The sequence below is a fragment of the Ictidomys tridecemlineatus genome, chromosome 9 (assembly GCF_052094955.1).
Source record: "Ictidomys tridecemlineatus isolate mIctTri1 chromosome 9, mIctTri1.hap1, whole genome shotgun sequence".
NCBI lineage: Eukaryota > Metazoa > Chordata > Mammalia > Rodentia > Sciuridae > Ictidomys > Ictidomys tridecemlineatus.
The window spans coordinates 41095149-41116408 of record NC_135485.1 but is presented as its reverse complement, the minus strand read 5'-3'; the positions used below and the strand labels follow the sequence as shown (position 1 = coordinate 41116408).

The 21260-nt window shown below is 42.2% G+C and overlaps 1 protein-coding gene across 4 annotated transcripts in view; it reads right to left on the bottom strand.

Annotated features, from left to right (window-relative positions):
- Positions 1 to 21260, bottom strand: part of Cracd (capping protein inhibiting regulator of actin dynamics) — a 245621-nt gene that overhangs the window by 113560 nt on the left and 110801 nt on the right. For all 4 annotated transcript variants that reach the window (XM_040292385.2, XM_005320023.5, XM_021722817.3 and 1 more), the window contains exon 2: positions 10053 to 10203. The gene's annotated coding sequence lies outside the window, so the exon portion shown is untranslated. The remainder of the gene's footprint in view (positions 1 to 10052; positions 10204 to 21260) is intronic.

Below are 21260 nucleotides of genomic sequence, written 5' to 3'. Positions count from 1 at the left end.
AGAACCTTGTGCAACATCCATTCTCCCAATTCTCTGCCAGCTTCGGCTGTGCAGCAGTCTTAGGTTACGTAGGGCAGATGGGGAGAGGAATCACATTCCAAGCCTCCGTCTGCATCCCTGAGCCCTCCCAGAGCAGTTTCACCCAGGAGAGCCGGGAGGAGGGACCAGGGATCAGCACCCCCAGGAGATGACAGTGTCAAGTATGCCTCAAATTTTCATCTTCAACGACTGGTATCATCTAACTCCCTTGGGAGAGACTATGCTTTGTTGCTTAGACTAGCAATATAATCTCTAGCTATCCCAATGCCAAAATATCAGTTACAGGTTCATTTGTATGATGGGATCCACTGGAGTTCAGACCACTGGAACAATGGTGCGAGTCAGGGTTTGGGGCAAAACACCGGATGGGATTGAGCCCCACGTGAAATGAACTAAGGAAAAGTCAAATTCTCTATATCGTCACATTTTAAGTCACTTAATTCCAAACCGCTCTTTGTCTCATTAAACCGTAAAAGGGGAGCAGATACTCCTGAAGGGGTTTTCTTCAATTAGAAAGAAATTAACATTCCCATAGCACCCCAACTCTCCTCACATAATGATACTAAAAAAACAGTAGGTGATTTGCAATTAGAAATAAATGTTTTACCAGACACAGAAGGCCACCTAAGGATAATTCCATTCACATGAAATATCTAGAACAGATAAATTGATAGGAAAATTCCAAAAGCAGATGGGTGGTTTCTAGGAGCTGAGAAGGGGAAGAAATGGGAATAACTGTTAGAAGGGTATGGTCTTTTGTCCAGGAATGGGAATGTTCTGGAATGAGACAGCGGTGATGGTTGTACAACCCTGTGAATGTACTCAATGCCACCAAACTGTCCGCTTTAAATGACTGATTTGACGTTACGTGGATTTCACCTGAATAATTAAAAAATGTTTTATAATTAAAAGACTCGTCGTTTTCCATTGATCAACAATCTAACACCGACTCTCCGACAGATTGCAACAATAAAACGGCGCCGCCGAGAAGCGGCCAGCAAGCAGAGAGAAATGTTGCTGCGGATTCTGTGGAATCCTGCCGGCTTAGCCCTCACTGAGCCCCGGGCTGAGTTCGGGATTTCAGACGGGGAAGGAAGCGGTACAGTTCTATCCCTCACAACGGAAACTCCACCAAGGAAACCAGCGGCCACCATCTTGGAGAGCTGAAGTAACCACCGCCACTCTCTGACAGATTGCAACAATAAAACAGGTGGTGTTACTCAGTTCATCTCCCATACAGCGGGGAATTTGCATAAAATCTCTCCTAGGCTTTCCGGGGGAGGGATTATCAGATCGAGCCTTCATAAAGACACGAGTAAAACTAGAGACACCTGACCTTCAACTCCCCCTCCCATCAGCGGCGAAAATGAAACTTGTCTTGCCAGCGCTGGGGGAGGGGCAAGCGGAAAAAATCAAAACAATAGAGTGCCAGGGTTCCCAATAGCCACCCTCCACACCCAACAAACAGCAGGCCCAGAGTATAGTTTGAACTGCCGAGAGGCATCACTCAGGGGAAATTTGGTCTATCGAGAGAAACCAGGACTAACAGGAGAAACCAGGGGACTAGAGGCCAGGCCCTCATGACTGGGCAGCTGGAGACCGCATGCCCGCCGGCGACAGCCCACCCGCTGCCCGCGTGACTGGGCGGCTGGAGAACGCCCACCCGCCGGCGACCGGGAGCTGAAACCAACCAGAGACAGTCCAGTCCCCGCCCCCCCATTCAGACACCCCAGCAAGGAGCCTGGGGCCACCATAGCAGAGAGGTGACGTCACTGGAATTCCTTCCCAGCGGAATCCACGTTAGCATGCATAGTCTACCACCACAAAGGAGAGACAACAGAGATATACAAAACCAAAACAAATCTATAGAAGAGAGCAGAAACACAGGAATCAAATAGAGCTGGAAAGTAACGTGAACATCATGAAAAACAAGGAAAAAAAGGATCACAAACAATGCAGGACAACTTAAATCTACAGGAGGACCTAGAAGCATCAGAAACAGGGATAGGCAAAGAACTCAAGGCATACCTAACTCAGATGGAAAGGAATATGCCTTCAGGAGACTCATATGATAGGAAAAGACATACACAGGCTGAAGGTAAAAGGTTGGGAAAAATCATACCACTCACATGGCCCTCGGAAGCAAGCAGGAGTGGCCATACTCATATCAAATAAAATCAACTTCAAACCTAAGTTAATCAAAAGGGATAAAGAAGGACACTATATACTGTTAAAAGGAACCATTCACCAACAAGACATAACAATTATCAATTTGTATGCACCAAACAATAGTGCTAAAACGTTCATAAAACAAACTCTCCTCAAGTTCAAGAGTCAAATAGACTACAACACAATAATTATGGGTGACTTCAACACACCGCTCTCGCCATTAGACAGATCCTCTAGACAAAAGCTGAATAAAGAAACTATAGAACTCAATAGCACAATCAATAACCTAGACTTAACCGACATATATAGAATATACCAACCATCATCAAGTGGATACACGTTCTTCTCAGCAGTACATGGATCCTACTCAAAGATAGACCGTATATTATGCCATAAGGCGACTCTTAGTAAATATAAAGGCGTGGAGATAATACCATGCACCATATCTGATCATAATGGAATGAAACTGGAAATCAATGATAAAAGAAGGAAGGAAAAATCCTGCACCACATGGAAAATGAACAATATGTTACTGAATGATCAATGGGTTACAGAAGACATAAAGGAGGAGATAAAAAAAATTCTTAGAGACAAATGATAATACAGATACAACATACCGGAATCTATGGGACACAATGAAAGCAGTTTTAAGAGGGAAATTCATTTCTTGGAGTTCTTTCCTCAAAAAAAAAAAAAGAAAAGAAAAAACCAACAAATAAATGAACTCACACTACACCTCAAAAACCTAGAAAAATAAGAGAAAAACAACAGCAAATGTAGTAGAAGACAAGAAATAATTAAAATTAGAGCAGAAATCAATGAAATTGAAACAAAAAAAAAACATTGAAAAAACTAAAAGTTGGTTCTTTGAAAAAATAAATAAGATCGACAGGCCCTTAGCCATGCTAACGAAGAGAAGAAGAGAACTCAAATTACTAACATATGGGATGAAAAAGGCAATATCACAACAGACACAGAAATACAGAAGATAATTAGAAAGTATTTTGAAACCCTATATTCCAATAAAATAGAAGATAGTGAAGATATCGATAAATTTCTTAAGTCATACGATCTGCCTAGATTGAGTCAGGAAGACACACACAATTTAAACAGACCAATAGCAAAGGAAGAAATAGAAGAAGCCATCAGAAAACTACCAACCAAAAAAAAGCCCTGGACCGGATGGGTATACAGCGGAGTTCTACAAAACCTTCAAAGAAGAATTAATACCAATACTTTTCAAGCTATTTCAAGAAATAGAAAAAGAAGGAGTTCTTCCAAAATCATTCTATGAGGCCAACATCACCCTGATCCCCAAACCAGACAAAGACACTTCAAAGAAAGAAAACTACAGACCAATATCTCTAATGAACTTGGATGCAAAAATTCTCAATAAAATCCTGGCAAATCGAATACAAAAGCATATCAAAAAATTGTGCATCATGATCAACTAGGATTCATCCCTGGGATGCAAGGCTGGTTCAATATACGGAAATCAATAAATGCTATTCACCACATCAATAGACTTAAAGACAAGAACCATATGATCATCTCGATAGATGTAGAAAAAGCATTCGACAAAGTACAGCATCCCTTTATGTTCAAAACACTAGAAGAACTAGGGATAACAGGAACTTACCTCAACATGGTAAAAGCAATCTATGCTAAGCCTCAGGCTAGCATCATCCTAAATGGAGAAAAACTGAAGGCATTCCCTCTAAAATCTGGAACAAGACAGGGATGCCCTCTATCACCACTTCTATCCAATTTAGTTCTTGAAATACTAGACAGAGCAATTAGACAGACAAAAGAAATTAAAGGCATAAAAATAGGAAAAGAAGAACTTAAATTATCACTATTTGCGGATGACATGATAATATATTTAACAGACCCAAAAGGGTCTACAAAGAAACTGCTAGAGTTAATAAATGAATTCAGCAAAATGGCAGGATATAAAATCAACACGCATAAATCAAAGGCATTCCAGTATATCAGCAACAAAACTTCTGAATTGGAAATGAAGAAAACCACTCAATTCACAATATCCTCAAAGAAAATAAGATACTTGGGAATCAACCTAACAAAAGAAGTGGAAGACTTATACAATGAAAACTACAGAACTCTAAAGAGAGAGAGAGAGAAGAAGATCTTAGAAGATGGAAAGATATACCCTGTTCATGGATAGGCAGAACTAACATCATCAAAATGGCGATATTACCAAAAGTTCTCTATAAGTTCAATGCAATGCCAATCAAAATCCCAACAGCATTTCTTGTAGAAATAGATAAAACAATCATGAAATTCATATGGAAAAACAAAAGGCCCAGAATAGCAAAAGCAATTCTAAGCAGGAAGTGTGAATCTGGAGGTATAGTGATACCAGATTTCAAACTATATTACAGAGCAATAGTAACAAAAACAGCATGGTACTGGTATCAAAATAGTCGGGTGGACCAATGGTACAGAATAGAGGACACAGAGACTAATCCAACTATTAAAGTTACAACTATCTTATATTTGATAAAGGGGCTAAAAGCATGCAATGGAGGAAGGATAGCATCTTCAACAAATGGTGCTGGGAAAACTGGAAATCCATATGCAACAAAATGAAACTGAATCCCTTTCTCTCACCATGCACAAAAGTTAACTCAAAATGGATCAAGGAGCTTGATATCAAATCAGAGACACTGCATCTGATAGAAGAAAAAGTTGGCTACGAATTTGGTCGGGCTCCAAATTCCTCAATAGGACACCCATAGCACAAGAGTTAATGGCAAGAATCAACAAATGGGACTTACTTAAACTAAAAAGTTTTTTCACAGCAAGAGAAACAATAAGAGAAGTAAATAGGGAGCCTACATCCTGGGAACAAATCTTTACTCCTCACACTTCAGATAGAGCCCTAATATCCAGAATATACAAAGAACTCAAAAAATTAAACAATAAGATAACAAATAACCCAATCAATAAATGGGCCAAGGACCTGAACAGACACTTCACAGAGGAGGACATACAATCAATCAACAAGTACATGAAAAAATGCCCACCATCTCTAGCCGTCAGAGAAATGCAAATCAAAACCACCCTAAGATACCATCTCACTCCAGTAAGATTGGCAGCCATTATGAAGTCAAACAACAAGTGCTGGCGAGGATGTGGGGAAAAGGGTACACTTGTACACTGCTGGTGGGACTGCAAATTGGTGAGGCCAATTTGGAAAGCAGTATGGAGATTCCTGGGAAAGCTGGGAATGGATCCACCATTTGACCCAGGTATCGCCCTTCTCGGACTACTCCCTGAGGATCTTAAAAGAGCGTACTATAGGGATACTGCCACACCGATGTTCATAGCAGCACAATTCACAATAGCTAGACTGTGGAACCAATCTAGATGTCCTTCAATAGATGAATGGATAAAAAAAATGTGACATCTATACACAATGGAGTATTACACAGCACTAAAAAATGACAAAATCATAGAATTTGCAGGGAAATGGATGGCATTAGAACAGATTATGCTAAGCGAAGCTAGCCAATCCTTAAAAAACAAATGCCAAATGTCTTCTTTGATATAAAGAGAGCAACTAAGAACAGAACAGGGAGGAAGAGCATTGGGAAAAGATTAACATTAAACAGAGACAAGTGGGGGGAGAGAAAGGGAGAGAGAAGGGAAAGCATATGGAAATGGTAGGAGACCCTCAACGTTACACAAAATTACATATAAGAGGTTGTGAGGGGAAGGGGGGGAAACAAGGGAGAGAATTGAACAACAGCAGATGAGGTAGAGAGGGAAGATGGGAGGGGAGGGGAGGGGAGGGGGGATAGTAGGGGATAGGAAAGGTAGCAGAATACAACAGTCACTAATATGCCATTATGTAAAATCGTGAGTGTGTTACCGATGTGATTCTGTAATTTGTATTTGGGGTAAAAATGGGAGTTCATAACCCAATTGAGTCAAATGTATGAAAGATGATATATCATGAGCTTTGTAATGTTTTGAACAACCAATAAAAAAAAAAAAAACAGTCTAACACCACTGGGTAACAAGGGGAGGATTTTGTTCCCATTCCACAGAGCGAAGAGGGATTAAGGAGGTCTCTCAATTCTAGTATTTGTCACCTTTTGACCTTTCTGTGTGTGAAAAGCACAGTATTTCCCAGATGTCTGTAGCACAGAAGTAATTCAAACCAGTGACCCCTGATTTGTTTGGCCACACAGTCTAACTTCACAGTCAGCATTAGTAGTGGCAGGAACAGCAACTGTTGATGTACAGTGACCAACTGCTGGCTGGATCACCCGAAGCCAACTGAATAGGCCTGTGTTCACCTGACGAAGCCTGACAGGCCTGCATGGTCTAGCCGGCTACAGGGAGCAGCAAACTGGGGTGGGAGGATACGAAAGGGGGCAATTTCCACACGCTTTCAGGATCAAAGCAAATCAATATTAACAGAGAGCAGAAAGATCTTTGGAAAAGAAGCAGCGTTTCTCTTTTTGACCATTTTATACTTAGAAGAAAACAGGCTTCAACACAGAGATCCAAAGCAGGCTGCCGTTCAGGGAAGAAGCCCTGTAGCTTAAGGGGCATCAAAACACATTTAGGACAGAGGTGACAAGAAGGGATCTTGAAAGGAAACCACGACCCACTCAGGAGAGGCAGACTAGGCTTGTCCGCCACCTGCCCTGTCCACACCCATCGTGGCTTCGGTGCCCTGGACAGACAGGCCTCCCTAGCCCTCACCCACCAGCGCCTCAGGCGTTCACCTTGCCTCAGATCAGCTTCTTGGTGCATCTCTACTCTTTCTGCTCTTGACCTTGGGATATTTTCTTCCTATTGCAGCTTTATCTCGCCTCCCAGAATGAACACTCAGATCTGCGTGCTGGCTTTCCTTGACCAGGATTTAGACATTGTACCAGCACGACCGCCTTGGGTCACTTCGTTCACAGTCAGCCCAGCCAGGGATGTCACTTGAGGGCTGTGTGTCCTCACAGGCATGGGCACTGTTGCGTTCTGTTCTGATGTGTCCTTCTTCTTCTCAGGTGTACCTCTCAACACTGTGTCTAAAATAGGGCTCTGGTGTTGGTTCAGACTCACAAATGGCCAGGCAAGCTTCATATTTACAAGGTGTCTTTAAATGTAATGAAAAGCAAAATTTATCTTTTTTATATAATAAGCCAGCCATCTCAGTGAGCTTTGCACGCGTGCGCGCGCGCACACACACACACACAATTTTTTTCCCCATGTTATGTGAGGGGGGGAAAATGTATTCTTGTCACAAAATGTTCTAAAAGCCACATAAATTAATTGCAGTATTATTTCCTGGAAAAAGTCCTAAAAGAGAAAAGAAGCATCTGTTTCCTATGTTTCTCAGGCTTTGAGATGAAACAGGCAAGGTGGGAGTGGGAGGCAGACCGGACTCCTTGGGTGGGAGCGCTGGGCCACACCGATGGGACTACAATCCTGACTGGGTGCAACTCCCGCCCCAGTCCTGGGCAGCTCCCCGTCAGCTCCATCCTTATATCTCAGTCACGCGGCACGTGGCTCAGGGTCATTTTGATCTGGCTTTTTTGGATTGCTGACTCTGGCCTTCAGCCAGTCATTTGCACTGTCTGAGCCGGTTTCCCCACTTAGAAGACGGGAATGGGAATCTCTATTAAGTGTTTAGGATGACTATGGTGGGTTTAATTATGGCTCCCGAAAAGATATGCTGAGGTCCTGATCCCCTGTTCCACAGAAAGGGACCCTGCTTGGACATAAGGTCATTGCAGTTGTAATGAGTTAAGACGAGGTGTCACTGGAAGGGCGTGAGCCCTTACCCCCACATGTGGGTGCCCATACAGGAAGAGGGAAATGACCACTGAAGACACAGACCCAGCAGAGGAGCCCCGTGACAACACAGGCAGATGTTCGAGTGACCCAGCTGCCAGCTGAGGAGCACCAGGGACTGCCAGGCGCCACCAGAAGTCAGGAAGAAGTAGGGAAGGATCCCCGCCTCTGTCTCAAAGGGATCATGGCCCTAACTTGATTTTGGACTTGCCTTCAGAACCGTGAAATAATACAATTCTGTTGTGACCACGTGGTTCCTGGTACATTGTGATGGCAGCCTAGCAAACCAGTGTGGTGATGCAGGTCTAATTTACTTAGTATGGGTGTGTGTGTGTGTGTGTGTGTGTGTGTGTGTGTGTGTGTGTGTGTTCACCACAGAGAAAACACACCTAGAGTAAACCAGGTAGGGAAGAAGGAAACTTCTCTTGTGTATCTGCCATAGTTTGCATGTGAACCCCAGAATTCCTGTTGGAAACTTAATTCTGAATGCAACAGTGTTGGGAGTGGGGCTTAATGAGAGCTGACTGGGCCACGTCCCTATCACGGCATTGGGTTAGTCGTGCAAAAATGTATCTACTAGAAAAGCAAGTTTGACCTGCTCTTGCTTTTGCCCTCTGTTGCTCTTCCACCTTCCTCCATCAGATGATCAGCATGAAGACCACACTCTCGGTCTTCTCAGCCTTCAGAACCAGGAGCCAAAGAAATTCCTGTCCTTTATAAACCACCTAGTCTCACGTATTCTGTTATAGCAGCAGAAAATGGACCAAGACAGTATCTAACCAATGGAGATGTCATGATTTCCTCTGGACCTGACATTGCCTCTCCAAATTCCCTCCCATCACTCTGCCTCCCACTTACTCTGTCCTGGCACGCACCAGCTACACTCCCTCCCTAGGGCCTTTGCATCAGCTACTTCCTCTGGGAGATGCCATCTTTCCTCAGTGAGCCTCTAGCTATTTATTCAACTTAACACTACAAGGAGACCCATCCACCTTCAAATACTCCTAATTCCTCTTACTCTGCTCTATTTTTTTCTTTTTTTCCATATTCTTGCTAGTGTCTAATATCCTAATGACACATTTGTTATGTGCATTATTTATACTGTCTCCCTTCATGCTGGGACATAGTCCAAGAAGGGCAAGATCCGTGCCTGCTTTGTTCATTGATGGGACCAAGTATCTAAAACAGGACCTGCTTCACTGGAGGTACTCAACAAACATTTTCTTTTTTAAACTCATCGTTCATTTTTAAACAATCACATAATTATTATAGAAGCCATCTATGTGCACTGCAAAACATTAAAAGTAATTAAAAATTTCAATTCCCACCATCCAATAAAATATCTAAAAATAAAATAAATGAGAGTGTTTTTTTTTTTAACCTTCTTTTAAGTGACTCCCTAAGGGCTCCTATCACCTGAGAAGAAATGTCACAGTAGAAATAATACCCCTTTGCAAGGCTTGGTGTACAGATTAAGTGAACTAATGTACCCAAATACTTAACACAACGCTTGCCATGAGATCTTTTTAACTTCCATCCTTCCCCCCAACTTTCAGAGTGTGTGGCAGATACCTGCAGACAAGGAATGTAATTATGCTGTTCTCAGAAGGGAGGCCTCCCCCTCCCAGCACTTGGAGGACCCAGACCTATGGTCCAAAATCACCATGAGGCATGGCCAATAACTATTCCAAGAGATTCTGTAACAGCCACAAAACAATAAGCAATGACAATGACATTTTTATATTACATGCCCATCATCCGCATCTGCAAAGATTTTCCTATGAATTTTTCTCTTGTAAACAAAAGAACTGGGGTTCAGAGAATGAAAGCAACCTGTCTGGGATTACTCAGTAAGTTGAAGGGCTGGGACTTCATTCTAGAATTAGAAGATCACAGTGGCTAGGGTGCCTGAGCTTGATGCTTAGTGAACTACGTACTCCCATTCAATAAGTGAAATGCTCTTCTAAGTCCTTCCTAGATCATGAGCTACTTCCCCTCCGTCCTCTACGCAGGTGACTTACCTGTCGAAACAGACACAAGTCCTTTTCTGGTTGGATAATCCTCCACCAATATTTTCTTCTTGTAAAAAGGAAAATTCGCCCTCAGCGGTAAGGGTGTCAGAACATGGGGAACATCATTGAGGAAGCCTGGGAATCACTGCTCATTCATGAACTGTTGAGAAAAAACAAAACATCAAGAACGTTTTAGGTCTTTTAAGATGAATCTCTTTGCCTTCCATTCCTTGGCGGAGAAGTCAGTACAGAAGCCATGCCCTTTCGTTAGTTTTTGCTGAGGCTTTCAATTAGGTGAAGTGATATTAAGTTTCATGGTACGTCCCGAGTAGCTTATCCTAAATTTATTGTAGGGTTTTAAAAAATATTTAGTATAAACTGTTTCCACTTTTGAGGAGATGGAAAGAATCACCCCCATGGACACTGAGAACATCTATGTTTTTACACACAGAATTCTCAGACTCACTCTTCATGGTAGGTTAGCCTAAATCCAAGGAGCCAGAACACACCCATTCCATCTAGCAGACAGAAGGCAGAGAGAAGGTGGGAATCCTTAGGTTACCTCTGTCCCCAGAGGTAGCAAAGGCATCTTTTATTCAGACACAAATCAGATTTAGCTAGGTTCAGAAGCTCCCTGTAGGCAAGATACACCATCCCTCCTACACCTACCTCCCCTGGATGACATGGTGACAGCAGATGTTAACTGGAACGGAGGAGGGAAATGTCCAGGAAACAATCCCTGATTCAAATATGTCCTTTGTAAACAAGTGGAACAAGACAACACTCTAAGGCAATAATATGGAAGGAAGCCCCTCCAAGTCTCCCTCCAAATGCTAGTCCCTAGAAGGACTAGCTTGTGCCAGTTAGGCAAAAATTTCGTCCAAAACCTGTTTAAAGCCATTGGAAGGCTACTCGGGACATACCAGGCAAGATCTCAGAGTGGCAGGTGACACTGAAGCAAGCCTGGCATTTCATCCCATACCACTTTTCCTGTTGAGACACTACTGGTTTTTCAGAAGCACAGGCCAAGCTGCCGAGAAGACCAGGAAAAAGCAGCTATTTAGAGACACAAAACGTGAGCAGAGGTTTTGTCCATCTCGCAGGATGGAAAGGAAGGTCCCAGAGAGAAGGAACCCGAAGAGAAGCCCGTTTAACATTCTGCCTCTCGCCCATCTGCAGATTGGCAGGCGACGTGAACCAGGCAGAAAGCAGCAGAGAGGCCTGAGCGCTGAACAGACAGAGCCCTGGACAGTCCCCATGGTGGGGGGGGGTGACAATTAGAGTTCAGGGCCCACCAAAGGCGCCCAGGTAAATAAGCCATGCTTCCAGTAGCGCTGAAGTCTGCACCCGAGGGTGAAGGCCCACAGAATACCACACCCAGCCTCACATCAGCTCAGTCCCTGGGCCCCTGTGTCCATTAGGGAGGTCTGTCCTACTCCAAATGCCCATCAGAAGCAAAAGTAAGGGCTGGGGCTGTAGCTCAGGGGTGCAGTGCTTGCCTAGCATGCATGAGGCACTGGGTTCAATCTTCAGCACCACAGAGAAATAAACAAATAAAACAAAGGCATTGTGTCCATCTATATCTATACAAAAAGAATTAAAAAGAAGCAAAGTAAGCCCTCAGAAGAAGAACCGACACCTCCACCGTATCTACAACTCCTGCAAGCAGCACTACATCCTAGCAGCAATTCCAGGGCCTTCCAGGGTGCGGTTCAAGGAAGAGGCAACAAACCAGCTGTGGTGGCGCACGCCTGTATAATCCCAGCAGCTGGGGAGGCCGAGGCAAGAGGATCACAAGTTCAAAACCAGCCTCAGAAAAAGCAAGGCCCTAGGCAACTCAGTGAGACCCTGTCTCTAAATAAAATACAAAAAAAGGGCTGGGGATATGGCTCAGTGGTACAGCACTGCTGGATTCCATCCCCAGTACCAAAAGAAAAAAGAAAAGGCAATGAAAGCAAACCCAGAGGTGGCCCAAACGGAGACAGGACACAGTCTTTAAAGTACCTACAATGAATATGTCCAAGATTATAAAGATTACATAAGATTTTAACACATGTCTCTCAGTAACTCACAGAACAAGCAAAAGAAAAAAAAAATCAAATAAAAACTCAAATGATTTGAATGCCACAAAAGCAACCTTAGTCACCCATGTGGTAGACTGCACCCGTCAGCTGTGACTACATGTTCTTTGAAGGCATACGCGAAACATTTATAGGAAATGACCACACAGGCCATCAAGTAGATCTCAAGAAATTTCACCAAATGGAAATCATAGCGTATTTTAAAATGTGCCATTCTGAATTAAAGATTCACAGACAATCATAAGAATAAAGTTCCGCTTTTCCAACTTGAAGTAAAATTTACAATGAAATGCAACACTCTTAGCATTCACAATCTGATACATTTTGTGAAGGGATCCAGCTGTGTAGCCATCAACAAAAATAAAAATATAGAATATTTCCATCATTCCAGAAAGTTCTCCTGTGCCCCCTTCACACCCCAACAGAAACGTTCTCCTTTCAATACCATCTATTAGTTTTGCCTATTCTTGTGCTTCACTAAACGGGCCCAATTCGCATGTGTTCTTTCACGTTTGTCCCTACGCACCTGGCATAATATCTCTGAGATTCATCTGCATTGTTGTCCACAATTTGTTCCATTTTATTCTTGAGAAATACTCCGTTTTATGAAAATCGCACATATTTTTTATGCCTTCTCTTATGGATAGACACTCAATTGTTTTCATTTGGGAGCTACTTTGAAAAAAGCTGCTATAACTATTCTTTTACAGTCTTTGTGCACATGTACTTTCATTTCTCTTGGGTAAATTCCTTCTACTTCCTAGGAGTAGATCTGCTAGGTTATAGGTTGAAGAATGTTTAATTCTATAAGAAACTGAGCATAAGACTTGAGTAGACACTAAATATGTTAATGTCAATTAACACACAAAAAAGATACAGCATCACTAATCATTAAGGAAATGCAATTAAAACTATGATGAGATACTAAAATAGTTAATGGGTCCCAACATCCCAAACATTTCAGCCAACTCTTCTGTCCAAGAATAGGGGAGGGGGGCTGAATGATGGATGAGACAGACCCGAGCAAGAGAAGGCTAACCAAGTACCATTTTAGCATTGAGTTTGACCAATAGTCTTGGTACTTTATCAATACCTGATTAGCACAGATACTAATCAATAACCAGTCTTTTTCAAGACCAGATTAGCATAGATATTGATCAATGTCCTTACCCAGTAGCTATATAAACCCCCAGACTACTACATGTTAAGTGGCAATCTGCTATAAGTTCCCCTCTCACCTTACGGAAGTTCTATCTCTTTTCTTCTCTCTCTTTTCTTCTACTCCTTTCATTCTTCACTGGATAGTGGTGGAGGAGAATCTGGCTTGCCAGTTGTGACTCTCTGAGTCATGCCAGCAGACATCCCCTGCTGTCATGAGCAGCTAACATGAAAACAGACTTGCTCAGCTGCCCAGATACAGACCCCACCCACCAGCAGAAGTGGAGAAAATCGAGTTTCATCTCAAACTTCAGTTTTATTTATTTACTTTTAATTTTTTTAATTTGTTCTTTTTGGTTACATAGGACAGTAGAATGTGTTTTGAAATATCAAATATACATGGAGTATAACTTCCCATTTTTGAGACTGTACATGATATGGAGTTACACTGGTCACGTATTCATATATGAACATAGGAAAGTTAAGCCCAATTCATTCTATTGTCTTTCCCATTCCCATCCCCCCTTCCTTACCCCCACTCTGCCCTGTACGATCTGATGAACTCCCCCTACCTCCCCTCAACCCCCCCTACCTATTGTGATTCAGGAAAATGCCATTATTTCATTCTTATTTATGTCTGAGTAATATTTCATTGTGTATATGAATCACAGTTTCTTTATCATTCATCTGTTGAAGGGCACCTCAGTTGGTTCCATAGCTTAGATATTGTGAATTGAGCTGTTATAAATATTGAGGTGGCCTTGTCACTGTAGTATGCTGACTTTAAGTCCATTGGGTATAAACTGAGGAGTGGGATAACTGGGTCAAATGGTGGTTCCATTCTAAGTTTTCTAAGGAATCTCCATACTGCTTTGCAGAGTGTTTACACCAATTTGTAGTCCCACTAGCAATGTATGAGTGCACCTTTCCCCCACATCCTCACCAACATTTATTGTTACTTATGTTCTTGATAATTGCCATTCTGACAGGAGTGAGATGAAATCTCAGTGCAGTTTTAATTTGCATTTCTCTAATTGCTAGAGATGTTGAACAGTTTTTTCATATTTGTTGACTGACTGTATTTCTTCTTCTGTGGAGTGTCTATTCAATTCCATTGCCCATTTGTTGACTGAGTTTTTTGGGGGGGGTGTTAAGTTTTATGAGTTCTTTGTATATCCTGGAGGTTCTGCTCTATCTGAGGTACAGGAGGCAAAGATTTTTCTCCCATTCTCTTCATGTTCTTGATTGTTTCCTTTGCTATGAAGAAGCTTTTTAGTTTGATACTATCCCATTTGTTGATTCTTGATTTTACTTCTTTTTTTTTATTGTTGGTCATTCAAAACATTACATAGTTCTTAATATATCATATTTCACTGTTTGATTCAAGTGGGTTATGAACTCCCAATTTTACCCCGTATACAGATTGCTATATCACATCAGTTACACTTCCATTGATTGACATATTGCCATTCTAGTGTCTGATGTATTTTGCTGTCTATCCTATTCTCTACTATCCCCCCTCCACTCCCCTCCCCTCCCCTCCCCTTTTCTCTCTCTACCCCCTCTACTGTAAATCATTTCTTCCAATTGTATTATCTTGACTTACCCCTCCTTTCCTCTCGTATGTAATTTTGTATAACCCTGAGGATCACCTTCCATTTCCATGCGATTTCCCTTCTCTCTCCCTTTCCCTCCCACCTCTCATCCCTGTTTAATGTTAATCTTCTTCTCAAGCTCTTCATCCCTACCCTGTCCTTGGTTACTCCCCTTATATCAAAGGAGTCATTTGGCATTTGTGTTTTAAAGATTGGCTAGCTTCACTAAGCATAATCTGCTCTAATGCCATCCATTTTCCTCCAAATTCTATGATTTTGTCATTTTTTAATGCAGAGTAATACTCCATTGTGTATAAATGCCACATTTTTTATCCAATCATCTATTGAAGGGCATCTAGGTTGGTTCCACAATCTTGCTATCATGAATTGTGCTGCTATGAACATCGATGTAGCAGTGTCCCTGTAGCATGCTCTTATTAGGTCTTTAGGGAATAGACCGAGAAGGGGAATAGCTGGGTCAAATGGTGGTTCCATTCCCAGCTTTCCAAGAAATCTCCATACTGCTTTCCAAATTGGCTGCACTAATTTGCAGTCCCACCAACAATGAACAAGTGTACCCTTTTCCCCGCATCCTCTCCAGCACTTGTTGTTGTTGTACTTCATGATGGCTGCCAATCTTACTGGAGTGAGATGGTATCTTAGGGTGGTTTTGATTTGCATTTCTCTGACTGCTAGCGATGGTGAGCATTTTTTCATGTACTTATTGATTGATTGTATGTCCTCCTCTGAGAAGTGTCTGTTCAGGTCCTTGGCCCATTTATTGATTGGGTTATTTGTTATCTTATTGTCTAATTTTTTGAGTTCTTTGTATACTCTGTATATTAGGGCTCTATCTGAAGTGTGTGGAGTAAAGATTTGTTCCCAGGATGTAGGCTCCCAGTTTATCTCTCTTATTGTTTCTTTTGCTGAGAAAAAACTTTTTAGTTTGAGTAAGTCCCATTTGTTGATTCTAGTTCTTAACTCTTGTGCTATGGGTGTCCCATTGAGGAATTTGGAGCCCGACCCCACAGTATGTAGATCATAGCCAACTTTTTCTTCTATCCGATGCCATGTCTCTGATTTAATATCAAGCTCCTTGATCCATTTTGAGTTAACTTTTGTGCATGGCGAGAGAAAGGGATTCAGATTCATTTTGATGCAAATGGATTTCCAGTTTTCCCAGCACCATTTGTTGAAGATGCTATCCTTCCTCCATTGCATGCTTTTAGCCACTTTATCAAATATAAGATAGTTGTAGTTTTGTGGATTGGTTACTGTGTCCTCTATTCTGTACCATTGGTCCATCCGCCTGTTTTGGTACCAGTACCATGCTGTTTTTGTTACTATTGCTTTGTAGTATAGTTTGAAGTCTTGTATCGCTATACCGCCTGATTCACACTTCCTGCTTAGCATTGTTTTTGCTATTCTGGGTCATTTATTATTCCATATGAATTTCATGATTCTTTTATCTATTTCTACAAGAAATGCCATTGGGATTTTAATTGGCATTGCATTGAACCTATAGAGAACTTTTGGTAATATCGCCATTTTGATGATGTTAGTTCTGCCTATCCATGAACAGGGTATATTTTTCCATCTTCTAAGGTCTTCTTCTATATCTCTCTTTAGGGTTCTGTAGTTTTCATTGTATAAGTCTTTCACCTCTTTTGTTAGGTTGATTCCCAAGTATTTTATTTTTTGGGGGGATATTGTGGAGTAGTTGTCCTCATTTCCGTTTCAGAGGATTTGTCGCTGATACACAGGAATGCATTTGATTTATGCGTGTTGATTTTATATCCTGCCACTTTGCTGAATTCATTTATTAGCTCTAATAGTTTCTTTGTAGACCCTTTTGGGTCTGCTAGGTATAGAATCATGTCATCTGCAAATAGTGATAATTTAAGTTCTTCTTTTCCTATTTTTATGCCTTTAATTTCTTTCTTCTGTCTAATTGCTCTGGCCAGTGTTTCGAGGACTATGTTGAACAGAAGTGGTGAGAGAGGGTATCCCTGTCTTGTACCAGATCTTAGAGGGAATGCCTTCAATTTTTCTCCATTCAGAATGATGCTGGCCTGTGGCTTATCATAGATTGCTTTTACAATGTTGAGGTATGATCCTATTATCCCTAATTTTTCTGGAGTTTTGAACATAAAGGGATGCTGTACTTTGTCGAATGCTTTTTCTGCATCTATCGAGATGATCATATGGTTCTTATTTTTAAGTCTATTGATGTGGTGAATAACATTTATTGATTTCCGTATATTGAACCAGCCTTGCATCCCAGGGATGAATCCTACTTGATCATGGTGTATAATTTTTTTGATATGTTTTTGAATCCGATTCGCCAGAATTTTATTGAGGATTTTTGCATCTAGGTTCATTAAAGATATTGGTCTGTAGTTTTCTTTCTTTGAAGTGTCTTTGTCTGTCTTAGGCATCAGGGTGATGTTGGCCTCGTAGAATGTATTTGGAAGTTCTCCCTCTTTTTCTATTTCCTGAAATAGCTTGAAAAGTATTGGTGTTAGTTCCTCTTTAAAGGTTTTGTAAAACTCTGCTGTATACCCATCCGGTCCTGGGCTTTTCTTAGTTGGTAATCTTTTGATGGTTTCTTCTATTTCCTCTATTGTTATTGGTCTGTTTAGGTTGTCTATATCCTCCTGACTCAATATGGGCGGATCATATGACTTAAGAAATTTATCTATGCCTTCACTATCTTCTATTTTATTGGAGTATAGGATTCAAAATAATTTCTGATTATCTTCTGTATTTCTGAAGTGTCTGTTGTGATATTGCCTTTTTCATCCTGTATGCTAGTAATTTGGGTTCTCTCTCTTCTTCTCTTCGTTAGTATGGCTAAGGGTCTGTCAATTTTATTTATTTTTTCAAAGAACCAACTTTTAGTTTTGTCAATTTTTCAATTATTTCTTTTGTTTCGATTTCATTAATTTCAGCTCTGATTTTAATTATTTCTTGCCTTCTACTTCTTTTGCTGTTGTTTTGCTCTTCTTTTTCTAGGATTTTGAGATGAAGTATGAGATCATTTATTTGTTGGTTTTTTCTTTTTTTAAGGAATGAACTCCAAGCAATGAATTTTCCTCTTAGAACTGCTTTCAATGTGTCCCATAGATTCCGATATGTTGTGTCTGTGTTTTCATTTAACTCTAAGAAGTTTTTAATTTCCTCCTTGATGTCTTCTAAAACCCATTGATCATTCAGTAACCTATTGTTCATTCTCCAAGTGATGCATGATTTTTCCTTCCTTCTTTTATCATTGATTTTCAGTTTCATTCCATTATGATCAGATAAGATGCATGGTATTATCTCTACTCCTTTATATTGTCTAAGAGTTGCCCTGTGACATAATATATGATCTATTTTTGAGAAGGATCCATGTGCTGCTGAGAAAAAAGTGTAACTACTTGATGTTGGGTGGTATATTCTATATATGTCAATTAAGTCTAGGTTGTTAATTGTGTTATTGAGTTCTATAGTTTCCTTATTTAACTTTTGTTTGGAAGATCTGTCCAGTGGTGAGAGAGGTGTGTTGAAGTCTCCCATGATTATTGTATGGTGGTCTATTAGACTCTTGAACTTGAGAAGAGTTTGCTTGATGAACATAGCTGCACCATTATTTGGGGCATATATGTTTATGATTGTTATGTCTTAATGGTTTATGTTTCCCTTGAGCAGTATGAAGTGTCCTTCTTTATCCCTTTTGATTAACTTTGGCTTGAAATCTATTTTATTAGATATGAGTATGGACACTCCTGCTTGTTTCCGCAGTCCATATGAGTGATATGATTTTTCCCAACCTTTCACCTTCAGTCTATGTATATCTTTTCCTATCAGATGCGTCTCCTGTAGGCAGCATATTGTTGGGTCTTGTTTTGTGATCCATTCAACTAGCCTGTGTCTCTTAATTGGTGAGTTTAAGCCATTAATATTTAGATTTATTATTGAGATATGGTTTGTTCTTCCAGCCATATTTGTTTATTAATGTTACTAAACCTGATTTGTTTTCCTCTTTGATTACTTTCCCCCCTTTACTGTCCTACCTCCCCCTGTTGGTTTTCAATGTTATTTTCCATTTCCTCTTCCTGTAATGTTTTGCCAAGGATTTTTTGAAGAGATGGTTTTCTAGCTGCGAATTCTTTTAACTTTTGTTTATCATGGAAGGTTTTAATTTCAATTTCCATTCTGAAGCTTAATTTTGCCGGATACACGATTCTTGGTTGGAACCCATTTTCTTTCAGTGTTTGAAATATGTTATTCCAGGATCTTCTAGCTTTCAGAGTCTGTGTTGAGAGATCAGCTGTTATCCTGATTGATTTACTCCTAAATGTAATCTGCTTTCTTTCTCTTGCAGCTTTTAAAATTCTCTCCTTATTCTGTATGTTGGACATCTTCATTATAATGTGTCTAGGTCTGGATCTCTTATGATTTTGCACATTCGGCGTCCTGTAGGCTTCTAGGATTTGGGATTCTGTCTCATTCTTCAAGTCTGGGAAGTTTTCTCGTATTATTTCATTGAATAGATTGTTTATTCCTTTGGTTTGGAGCTCTGTGCCTTCCTGTATCCCAATGACTCTTAAGTTTGGTCTCTTTATGTTATCCCATATTTCTTGGATGTACTGTTCATGGTTTCTTAACAGTCTTGCTGAGCTGTCTATGTTCTTTTCAAGTTGAAATACTTTGTCTTCATTGTCTGATAGTCTATCTTCTAAGTGATCTACTCTGCTGGTAGTATTCTCAATTGAGTTTTTAAGTTGGTTTATTGCTTCCTGCATTTCTAGGATTTCTATTTGTTTGTTTTTTTATTACCTCTATCTCCCTGTGAAATTGATCTTTTACTTCCTGGATTTGTTTATGTAGTTCCTTGTCAATGTGATCTTTCATTGTCTGATTTTGCTGTCGCATGTCTTCCTTGAGACTCCAGATCATCTGAAGCATGTATATCCTGAACTCTTTATCTGACATTCCATCTGTTGCAGCTATTACCTCTTCTAAAGTTGAGTTGACCTGCATTGCTTGTGGTCCTTTCTTTCCTTGTGTTTTCATACTGCTCGCGTTTCTTTCTGCTTGGTGAAACTGCTGTGTTTTTGAAATTTACCCCCTATTTATTTATATTGCTCTTGTATAGTTGGGAAGTCTCCCTTGTAGGGCGGGTAGTGGCTGTGCTCCTCCTCTAATTAGGGTGGTCTGTCTACCACGCTGGTCGGTCGCAGGTCTGCCCACCCTGTGGGCGCGGGTGGCGGTTCTGCTCTGCCCCCACTCCAATTGTGGTTATGTAACTACCACGCCCTCGGGTCGTTGGTCCTGATCCGGATGTGGGCGGCAGCTCTGCTCGGTCCCCACTCCAATTGGTGTGACGTGTCTACCATGCTGGCAGGCCTCTAGGCCTGTTCCGCCGGTGGGTCCCACCTTGCGGGCTCGGGCGGCAGTTCTGCACAGCCCCCACTCCCAATGGGGGTACCTGACTGCCTCTCCAACGGGTCGCTGAGCCCCCTCCGGACACGGGCGGTGGCCTTGCTCCACCCCCATTCCAACCAGTGTGATGTGACTGCCTCGGTGCTACATGTCCACCACGCTGGCAGGCTATCGGGCCTGTCCTGCATGTGGGTCGCAGGTCTGCCTACCTTGCAGGCTCAGACGGCGGCTCTGCACAGCCCCTACTCCAAATGGAGTGACTTGGCTACCGCGCCGTCGGGTCGCTGGTCCTACTCTAGGCGTGGGCGGCTACTCTCTTTGGCCCCAGCTGCAGTTGAGGTGTCGTGATACCACGCCGGCGGGTCACTTGGCCTGCTCTGGGCGCAGGCGGCAGCTCCACTCTGCCCCCCCCCCCAGGCCCCCACAGCACTCAGCAGGACCCGGACCGAGAAGCAGTCACAGCAGGTTCCCCAGCCCTGGGCCAAAGCAGCTTCGGGAGCCAGAACCCGGCCTCTCCGATCCCGATGCACGCTCCACTGGGGGCTGGCTCCAAGGAGCGCCCCCCGCGGGTTCCCCAGCCCCAGGCCAAAGCAGCTCTGGGATCCAGAGCCCAGCCGCTCCAAGGTCTCCAAACTCGGTGCACGCTCCGCTGGGCACAGGCTCAAAGACACAGTCCCTGTGGGCTCCCCAGCCCCAGGCCAAAACTGTTCCAGGAGTCAGAACCCAGCCGCCCCGAGCTCAGCGCACGCTCCACTTGGAGCTGGCCTCCACACGCAGTCTCCGCAGGTTCCCCAGCCCTGGGCCAAAGCAGCCCCGGGAACCAGAATCCGGCCGATCAGAGCCTGGCGCATGCCTTGCCAGGAGTGAGCCCCCAGGAGTATTCTCCACAGGTTCTCCAGCCCCAAGCCTGAGCGATCTGTCTGGGAGACGCAGGCAAATACCAGCCTGAAATCACC